This window comes from Chrysochloris asiatica, unplaced genomic scaffold (genome assembly GCF_000296735.1).
Source record: "Chrysochloris asiatica unplaced genomic scaffold, ChrAsi1.0 scaffold00002, whole genome shotgun sequence".
Classification (NCBI taxonomy): domain Eukaryota; kingdom Metazoa; phylum Chordata; class Mammalia; order Afrosoricida; family Chrysochloridae; genus Chrysochloris; species Chrysochloris asiatica.
The window spans coordinates 21,301,055-21,310,489 of record NW_006408520.1 but is presented as its reverse complement, the minus strand read 5'-3'; the positions used below and the strand labels follow the sequence as shown (position 1 = coordinate 21,310,489).

Below are 9,435 nucleotides of genomic sequence, written 5' to 3'. Positions count from 1 at the left end.
CTCTGTAACATAAGCACTAGAATGCTAACCACAAGGTTAGCAGTTTCAGCCCACCAGCTGTTCCTTGGAAGGGAGAAGAGAGTTTTTGCTTCCACAAAGATTTATAGCCTCAGAAACCCCATATAGGGTCGCTATGATTCGGAAACAATTCGACAGCACTTAACAACAACAACAACAAAAAGATCATTAATATGACTTGAAAGCAAAATTTTGCTACAGGTAGTTTTTAAATGGTTGCAGCAGTACATTAAGGGAACCGCCAGAAATTCAAGCTGGATTCAGAAGCGGACATGGAACAAGGAATAACCTTGCTAAAGTCAAATGGATCTTAGCTGAAAGCAGAGAATACTGGAAAGATGTTTGCTCATGTTTTGTTGGCTATGGAAAGGCATTCAACTATGTGTATCATGACAAACTATGGATAACATTGAGAAGAATGGAAATTCCAGAACACTTCACTGTGCTCATACAGAACCTATACTTAGCCAAGAGGCAGTCATTCAAACAGAACAAGGGTATGCTGCAGTTTAAAGTCAGGAAAAGTGTGTGTCAAGATTGTGTCCCTTCATTATATTTAATCTATATGATGAGCAAATAATCTGAAAAGCTGGACTATATGAAGGACTCGGCATCAGGACTGAGTAAGGCTTATTAACGTTCTACAATACGCAGATGACACAATTTTACTTGCTGAAAGTAAAAAAAGTTGAAACACTAACGAAGATCAAATAATACAGTCTTCAGTAAAGATTACAACTCAATGTAAAAAAAAGCAAAAGTTCTCACAACTAGATCAATAAACAACAATGTGATAAACAGGAAAAATTGAAGTTTTCAAGGATTTCATTTTATTTAGATCCACAATCAACACTCATGAAATTGGTGGTGGTGGTGGTTTTGTGCCATGGAGTTGGTTCCAACTCATAGCAACCTGTATAGGGTTTCCGAGGCTATAAATCTTTACGGGGAGCAGAAAGTCTCATTTTTCTCCTGCGAACAGCTGGTAGTTTCAAACTGTTGACCTTGAGGTTAGCAGCCTAATTCATAACCACTACACTACCAGAACTATCAAGAAATCAAATACTGTATTGCATTGGGCATGTCTAAAAAACAAACAAATTCTTTTAAGTGTTAAAGATCAAAGATGTCACTTTAAGGACTAAGGTGCCTAAGCCATGGTATTTCCATTGCATGCATATGAGAGCAGACAATGAACAAGAAAGACCAGATAAGAATTGATGTCTATGATTTTTGGTACTGGCAAAGAATTTTGAAATTACCATGGATTGCCAGAAGAACAAATTTGTTTTGGAAGATGTACAGCAAGAATGCACCTTCAAGTGAGAATTCATCTCAAGTACTTTGGACATGTTATCAAATAGACCAGTCCATGGGAAATAAATCATTGCTTGGTAAAGTAGACAGTGAAAAAGAGAAAGCTGGCCCCCCCCTCAAAAATGGATTGACACATCACTGCAATAATGCACTCAAACATACAAACAATTATGAGGATGGAGCAGGGCTGAGCAGTGTTTCATTCTGTTGTGTATAGAGTCACTGTGGATCAGAACCAAATCAAGCGCACTTAACAACCACACAATATGTGTTCTTGACTTACTCTTTTCTTTTAGAGCTAACAATAGCACTGATCTCTTGCAAAAATCCACAAAGTGGTTCAGCATTAATGCTCTGTTTGGAAAATAGCCAGGAGAGCACAAAGCAGAATTATCGTGTAGCTAAATAGTATCTCAAATAAACAAATCCTACTTCTGTTTGTCTCCCTAGAAAGTTCCCCAGTGGTACCCATGATGATACAGAGGGGCTTCAGATCAAATTCAGGAGGAGGTTTTAAAGCAAGGACCTGACAAAAATATCATTCTTCTTTTGATGAATGGCAGCATTTCTCAAACTGATATGCCAAGAAAAACATATTAAGATTTTAATACGATTATTAATGAACACATAGACACTAATATCAACATATCAAACATCTGTAGTTTGTGTTAATGACTGATTAACAGTATATATTAATATGGCACAGTCACATTTATATCAGGGTCCCTGGCCGGTACAGACAGTTAACCTACTCGGCAGCTAACTGAAATGTTGGAGTCTCAGATCCACCAAGAGATTCTTCCAAAGAAAGACCTGGAAATCTACTTCCAATAAAAATCAGCCACTGAAAACCCTACGGAGCACAGTTCTCCTTTGACCCACATGGTGTCACCATGAGTCAGAATAGCTCCATTATAACTGGTTTAATAGTAACATCATAGTTAAAGCCCTTAAAAAGCTTGGGAATAAAGAACTCCATTTAACTCCCCCACCCCCATACTTGGAATTGGTTCCTTTACAGAAAAACTGAAAATATAAAAAAATAAATAAATAAAACCCGTTTTTTAAAAGCCAGCCCCTGGATAAGATTCCTATGATTTAATAGTGCGTAATTGTTATCTGGCCGACTGATTGTAAGAGATCAATATTTATGCCCATTCCAAAAAGAGGTGACCCAACAGAATGCAGAAATCATCAGACAATCTCTTTGATATCTCAAGCGAGTAAAGTTTTGCTAACGGTCATACAGAAATGGCTACAATCATACATTGACAGAGAACTTCCAGAGGTTCAAGCTGGATTCAGAAGAGGCTGTGGAATGAGAGATATCATTGCTGATGTCCGATGGATCTTGGCTGAAAGCAGAGAATACCAGAAGGATGTTTACCTATGCTTTATTGACTACGCAAAGGCTTTCGATTGTGTGGATCATGACAAGCTATGGACAACATTGAGAAGTATGAGTATTCCAGAACATTTAATTGTACTTCTGAGAAATCTGAACCTAGACCAAGAAGCAGTTGTTTGAACAGAACATGGGAACACTGAATATTTTAAAATTGGGAAAGGTGTGAGACAGGGTTGTATTCTTTCACCATACTTATTCAACCTGTATGCTGAGCAAATAATACGAGAAGCTGGGTTCTATAAAGACAAACGTGGTGTCAGGATTGGAGGAAGACTCATTAACAACCTGCGATATGCAGATGATACAACCTTGATCGCTGAAAATGAAGAAGACTTGAAACATTTACTGATGAAGATCAAAGAGCACAGCCTTCGATATGGATTACATCTCAATGTCAAGAAAACAAAAATCCTCACCACTGGGTCAATAAACAACATTCGTATCAATGGAGAAAAGATTGAAGTTGTCATTCTTCTTGGATCAACTATCAACACTCGCGGAAGCAGAAGTCAAGAGATCAGACAACGTATTACATTGGGCAAATCTGCTGCATAGGAACTTTTTAAAGTATTTAAGAGCAGAGATGTCAGCTTGAGGACTAAGGTGTGCCTGACCCAAGCCATAGTGTTTTCAATAGCCTCATATGGATGCGAAAGCTGGACAGTGAATAAGGAAGATCGTAGAAGAATTGATGCCTTTGAGTTGTGGTGTTGGAGGAGAATACTGAAAGTGCCATGGACTGCCAAAAGAACCAATAGATCTGTTTTGGAAGAAGTGCAGCCAGAGTGCTCCTTGGAGGCCAGAATGGCTAAGCTTCATGTCTCATACTTTGGACATATTGTCTGGAGGGAACAGTCGCTGGAGAAGGATGTCATGCTGGGTAAGGTGGAGGGTCAGAGAAAAAGAGGAAGACCCCTAACGAGATGGATTGGCCAGGTGGCATCATTGATGGACTCAAGTGTGGCAGAGGTAGTGAGGTTGGCCCAGGATCAGACATTGTTTCATTCTGCTGTGCATGGGGTCACTATGAGTCGGTTCTGACTCGATGGCACCTGACAACAACAACACAATTGTTATCATGACTAATTGCCACTGTCACAACAGTAAAGGTAGAAGTTCTGTAACAAAAAGGAGGGATTAGTTAAGCTTACAGTTCAGGAACAGAGGATCCTAGGATCATCCAAGGAGAAGAACATGAGTGGAATGTGGGACCCTATCCAGAGAAGCAGTGATACCAGAGATGGAGGCGGAAATGATGACATGAAGAGACAAAGTAGCTAAGGACTCTAGACTCATGGAAAGAGAGGAACTGAGTGATGGTGGCCAGGAGGCAGGCTTGCAGAATGTGTCCTTTGGTTGTTTAAATGATTATATATTCCTGAGTGTTTTTGTGTATATAAAAAAAACAAAAAACAGAGGGAATAGAAGCAAATACTATTGAATGATGATGCATGGAGGAGATTGTAATCTTTCAATGAAATGATGCATGTAATATCAATGTTCTCCCATGTAAACTATCATTTAATTCACCATAAAAACGTGAAAAAAAAGAAAGAAAAGAAAAAGAATCCACATGCAAATATTAATTGCATGTGATACACATGCCAATATTGTTAATTGTACAATTAAAATCATGTCTTTTTTGGTACTTAGTTGATTCATCAAATGATAATAAAAATGTATCAACCACCCACACACACAAAATCCATCCCCTGGAATTCCCACCTCCTGTCTTTGGCCTTCCAGAGGGATGAGGCTCCAACCCCAGGGTAGCAAAAGGAAGAAGGCTTTCCGCCCCTTTCTTCCCCCATTCTATCCCTATCTTTACCTCCATAGTGGGGACTCCTGGGAGAAACCAGACCTGGTTGGGGGAGCAGAGATCCAAGGCCCCATGGCCCACAGGGAAGAGAACTTGGTGCACTCAGCCCCAAATATCCCAGGCTGCAGTGTGGTCATGGGCAGGCCCTTCCCTGACAGTTAGTTTCAGATCTTCAGAAAGGACTCCAGTAGCCTGTGACCATAGCCATGCCATCATCACTGATCCCTAGACAGCTCACGTGGTTGTGTGGCCAGCATGGACATCTGCACAGTCACCCTTCATGGCATCCCATATATTGTGACTGAAATCATTGAAGACAGCAAGCAGCAGCCAACCACCACGTGAGAAGGTAACGGAGGTGATGCCCCTGATGATGTCATGAGAATACATGAGGAGCTCTTGTAAAAGGCAGCAGGTAGCACCAACAGAACCAGTGATGAAAAGTATCATATCCGATGGGGAAGAAAGCTACAGCATTGATGTCGGATTCATAGTCAATGAAAGTTTGTCGGCACGTGGAGTCCCGGATGTCCTGCAACTTTATGGAGACATCACCGGTAGCTGACACAAAGGTGCAACCATCAGGGACCAACAACAGGGAAATCACATCCCCAGTGTGTCCTGCAAAACCCACTATATGCTAATCAGTTTCAATATTCCACAGGGCACAGGTGGTATCCCCGGAGCTGGTGATGATTTGGTTGTCATCCAGAAATCAGCAGCACGACAGGGACCCAGTGTGGTCATGCAGCTCCCGGCTGACCCTGACATTGCCCTCACGGGCCTCGAAGCTGTAGCTGGAACAGATGTTGCCCAACCCCCAACAAGCTGCAAAGTTCCTTGAGGGTGCATAGGCACAGGTCATGACCCAGGAAGAACGCAATGGGATGACATGAAATTTGGTGGTGGTGTAGCTGTCCTAGATGATTTCTGGTCCTGGGAGGCGCTAACCAGCAGCCTTGAGTCTGTTCCCCAGTGAATGGCATAGATTTTTGCCAGGTGCCCACAGAGTGTCCTCTGTGTCTACTTCTGGTTTCTTCCCACTGGGTTCAGTCCAGCTGTGATCTGGATCAGTACTAAATCCAAACATGTTTTTCAGGCATCCCAGATCTGGCTCCCTAGCTGCTTGGCCTCCTGTCTCAGTTGCTCCAGCTCACTCATGGCACCGGGCCCATGGGGTAGGGTTGAGGGCTGTTGGGGGTGGTGGGATGGGAGCCGGGGGAGGCAGCTCCTCACCGCTGGCAGGAGACCTGTGGTGGTGGGATTCCGCGAAGGTGTCACTAAAGGAGCGCTGGAGGTTCTGTCTTCCTCTGAGCAGCTTTTTAACCCTGTGTTTTCCAAATTTTTTGACCCCAGAACCCACTTTAAAAATGTAACATCTATATAATTAATAATATAGAGAACACAGTTTGGAAAACTCTGATATAGGGTACAGACATGATTTATTATTTGATTTTAACAATTCATTTTATCAATGTATTTTATCAGCAAATGTTCCCTTTGCTTGTTACTGCCACCTACTAAAATGAGGTTCCAGAATCCCGTCCCTGGCTCACATGTTTTAGAGAAACAGTTTCTGAGCAAAATTCAGGCTCTTCCTTCCACCTATGTTTCCCCTTCCCCCAACAAAATGTTTTTGTGGAAGTCTTCATCTGCTGAATTGTGGAAATGTTCATTTTGTAGAAACCCCATCAACTATGGGGTTGGGTTGGCTGCAACCCTTTTTAAAAACCAATTGCCAGGGTTGGTTTTTCTGTGGTGTTGCTGGGTAGATTCTAACCATCAACCATTTGGTTACCAGCTGAACACAGACCACCTACACCACCCAGAAACCCTCCCAGCAAACAGTTTTTAATTTAGTCCTTACAAATTGATAAGACATTCTTTAATCTGAGAACTTGCACCCAACTTCAGTAAAGAAAGCCCTGGGCTTGAAGACCACTATAGTCGTTGGAATCCCTGGGTCCCACAAATGGTTAAGTACCTGCTTACTAAATTGAAAGGTTGGCATTTTGAGCCCACTCAGAATTGTCTTGGAAGAGAGGTCTGACAATCTACTTCCAAAAAAAAATCATCCATCAAAAACTTTATCAAGCACAGTTCTACGCTGACATACATGTGGTCACCATGAGTAAGAGTCAACTGGATGGCAATTCCGTTCCCTGAATCAAATATGATTAGCAAGCTACAGAAGACAGTTGGGAAACTCTGCTATAGTATACAGACATGATTTATTATTTGATTTTAACAACCCATTTCATCAATGTATTTCATCAGCAAATGTTTCCCAGCCGCTTCACCTGAGCCCTAAAAGATAACAAAGGAGCTTTCTAAATCCTCCCCCCAATCAAATTATGCTCATATTTTTTGTTAATTTGCTAATTTTTTAAAAACCCAGTTGCCATTAGTTAACTGATTTATAGAGAATTATGGGAATAATATATGCACATGAAAATTAGAACTTACACATTACAAAATGGTTTATAAAAGTAAAAGGACTATTCCCTTCTGCCTTGGTCCTACTTTGTTTTTAGTATTTCTACTGATTAAGTTAATCACTTTGATGAGAATACATATACTACAGCATTTGATTTTTTTAAATGTATTATTGTGAAATATAAATAACAAAACATCTTAGCCATTTTTTAAAATGTGCAATTCAGTGATCATGACTATATACATCATGTTGTACACTAATTAACCTCACTCATTTCCAGTATTTTTATCACCCTTAAGAAAAACTACATGCCCCTTAAAAAACATGTATGGAAAACTTTACAAACCTTAATCAGGAGCCACACTAATTTTCTCAGAATCATTCCAATTTCAGTATATGCGTTACCAAAGTGAGCACCATTCACTTCGGTCAGAGTATCTGAAAAATATATAACTCTTTATTAATCCATTGATTATCTGGGACTCATAAATATGATCTCCAAAAAAAAAAATAATAAGTCATATCTCCAGCATAGTATCGAAGTTCAGCAAGAACCAATATCTGAAAACAAACAATGAAGGGAAAACTATCTAAAAGTCAGAGCAAAGCAACACAATCTTTTTAAAATTGTTTGATGATTATATGAGTGTCTTAATTATCTAGCACTTCTATAACAGAAATACCATAAGATGGCTTTAACAAACAGAATAGTCTCTCACAGTTTGTTGTTGATATTGTTAAGTGCTGTTGAGTCGGTTCTGACCCACAGTGACCCTGTATAGGGTTTCCTAGGTGCGACTGCTGCGTTCAAATTGCCGACCTTGTGGTTCAAACTGACCTTGTGGTCCAGCACATTATCCCACCTTGCCACAACAGGACATTCAAATTCAGAGTATCATCTTTGATGAAATACCTTGTCTTCTTTCAGCATCTGTAGATCCAGCATTCCTAGGAGATCTCCATGTGTCTTGGCATTAATCTTTTCTTAGATCTAAGAGCTTCATGGTGCAGGGACATCAGACCCAAAGGACACACTCCACTCCTGACTCCTGGCTCTTCTTTCTTGGTGGTAGTAGATTCCTCCTTCTCTGCTCACTTCTCTTCCCTTTAACCTCATTTTTAAGCTAAAAGTATTGCAGGCCACATTCCTGGGAAACTCCTGACTTTGGCTCAGGATTATGATGGAATTAAGGGCACTGCAGCCCACCTTAAACCTCTGAGTTTTTGCATCAGATCTTGCATCAGATCAAGATCACTTTATGAGTGCTCAACACATAACTACCACATTACATTACATAACTGCCAAACCATTAGAACCATGGCCCAGCCAAGCTGACACATATTTTTTGGGACACAATTCAATCCATGATAATGAGTATGTGATTAAAATGACAAGGGATTTAAATCTGTACTTTCTCAGCTGTTGTTGTTGTTAGTGCCTCGGAGTCAGTTCCAACTCATAGTGACCTGAATGGAACTTAATAACAACATTGGGCTTCCGGGGCTGTAAATCTTTGTGGGAGATTCCGTTGGAATATGTGGTGGGTTCAAAACACTGACCTAGCAGTTAGCAGTCCTAGTGCTTATCCTACAGAGCCACTGCACTCCCTCCACTTTCTCAGTTATTTGCTTAAATAATACTGTTGAATATTTAAATATCACAAACACTATTGCATTTTTGTTATATGTATTTTTAAATAGTAAGCTGACTTTCTCAATTGCTCTTGAAATTCTATGGAAATAAGCATAACAGAACATGTGATGTATGCTCACGGTGTTCAAGGAATCCCTAAGGGGTTTATCTACCAATATTTGCTGTTGAGTCAACTCCAACTCATGGCAACAGAACAATATATTATGCAGTCCTATGTCATCTTCAGGAGTCCTGGTGTGGTGCTGTAGGATTAGCACTGGACTGCTAACTGCTAGGTCAATGGTTCAAACCCACCAACCACTCTTTGGAAACCTTATATAGGGTTGCTATGAGTCAGAATCCACTCAACTGAACTTAACAACAACAGCAGTAACATTATCATATTCATGATCCTTGGTATGTGCAAATCCATTGCAGCCATGAATCCATTCTTACAGCTACTGTATATTTGAGCACCTTCCAATTTAGGGTGCTCATCTTCCAGCTCTACATAAGAAAATATTCTGTTGTGATCCGCAGGGATTTCATTAACTGATTTTAGAAAGTAGACAGTAGACACTATCAGGTTTTTCTTTCTAGTTTGTCTTAGTCTGTCCACCATAAGTGACCTTGTTGGTATTTAAATATCAGTGGCATAGCTTCCAGCATCACAACACCATGCAAGCCACCATTGTATGACAAACTGACAGATGGATGGTGGATCAATATTAGTTGGCCTATGAATTTATAATAACTTCAGATCTTTTAAACTTAGAAAAATAATAATATGAACTTTATTTTAT

At 40.3% G+C, this 9,435-nt stretch overlaps 1 pseudogene; it reads right to left on the bottom strand.

Annotated features, from left to right (window-relative positions):
- Positions 1-4,734: 4,734 nt before the first annotated feature.
- LOC102817032 lies at positions 4,735-5,723 on the bottom strand (annotated as a pseudogene).
- Positions 5,724-9,435: the final 3,712 nt, after the last annotated feature.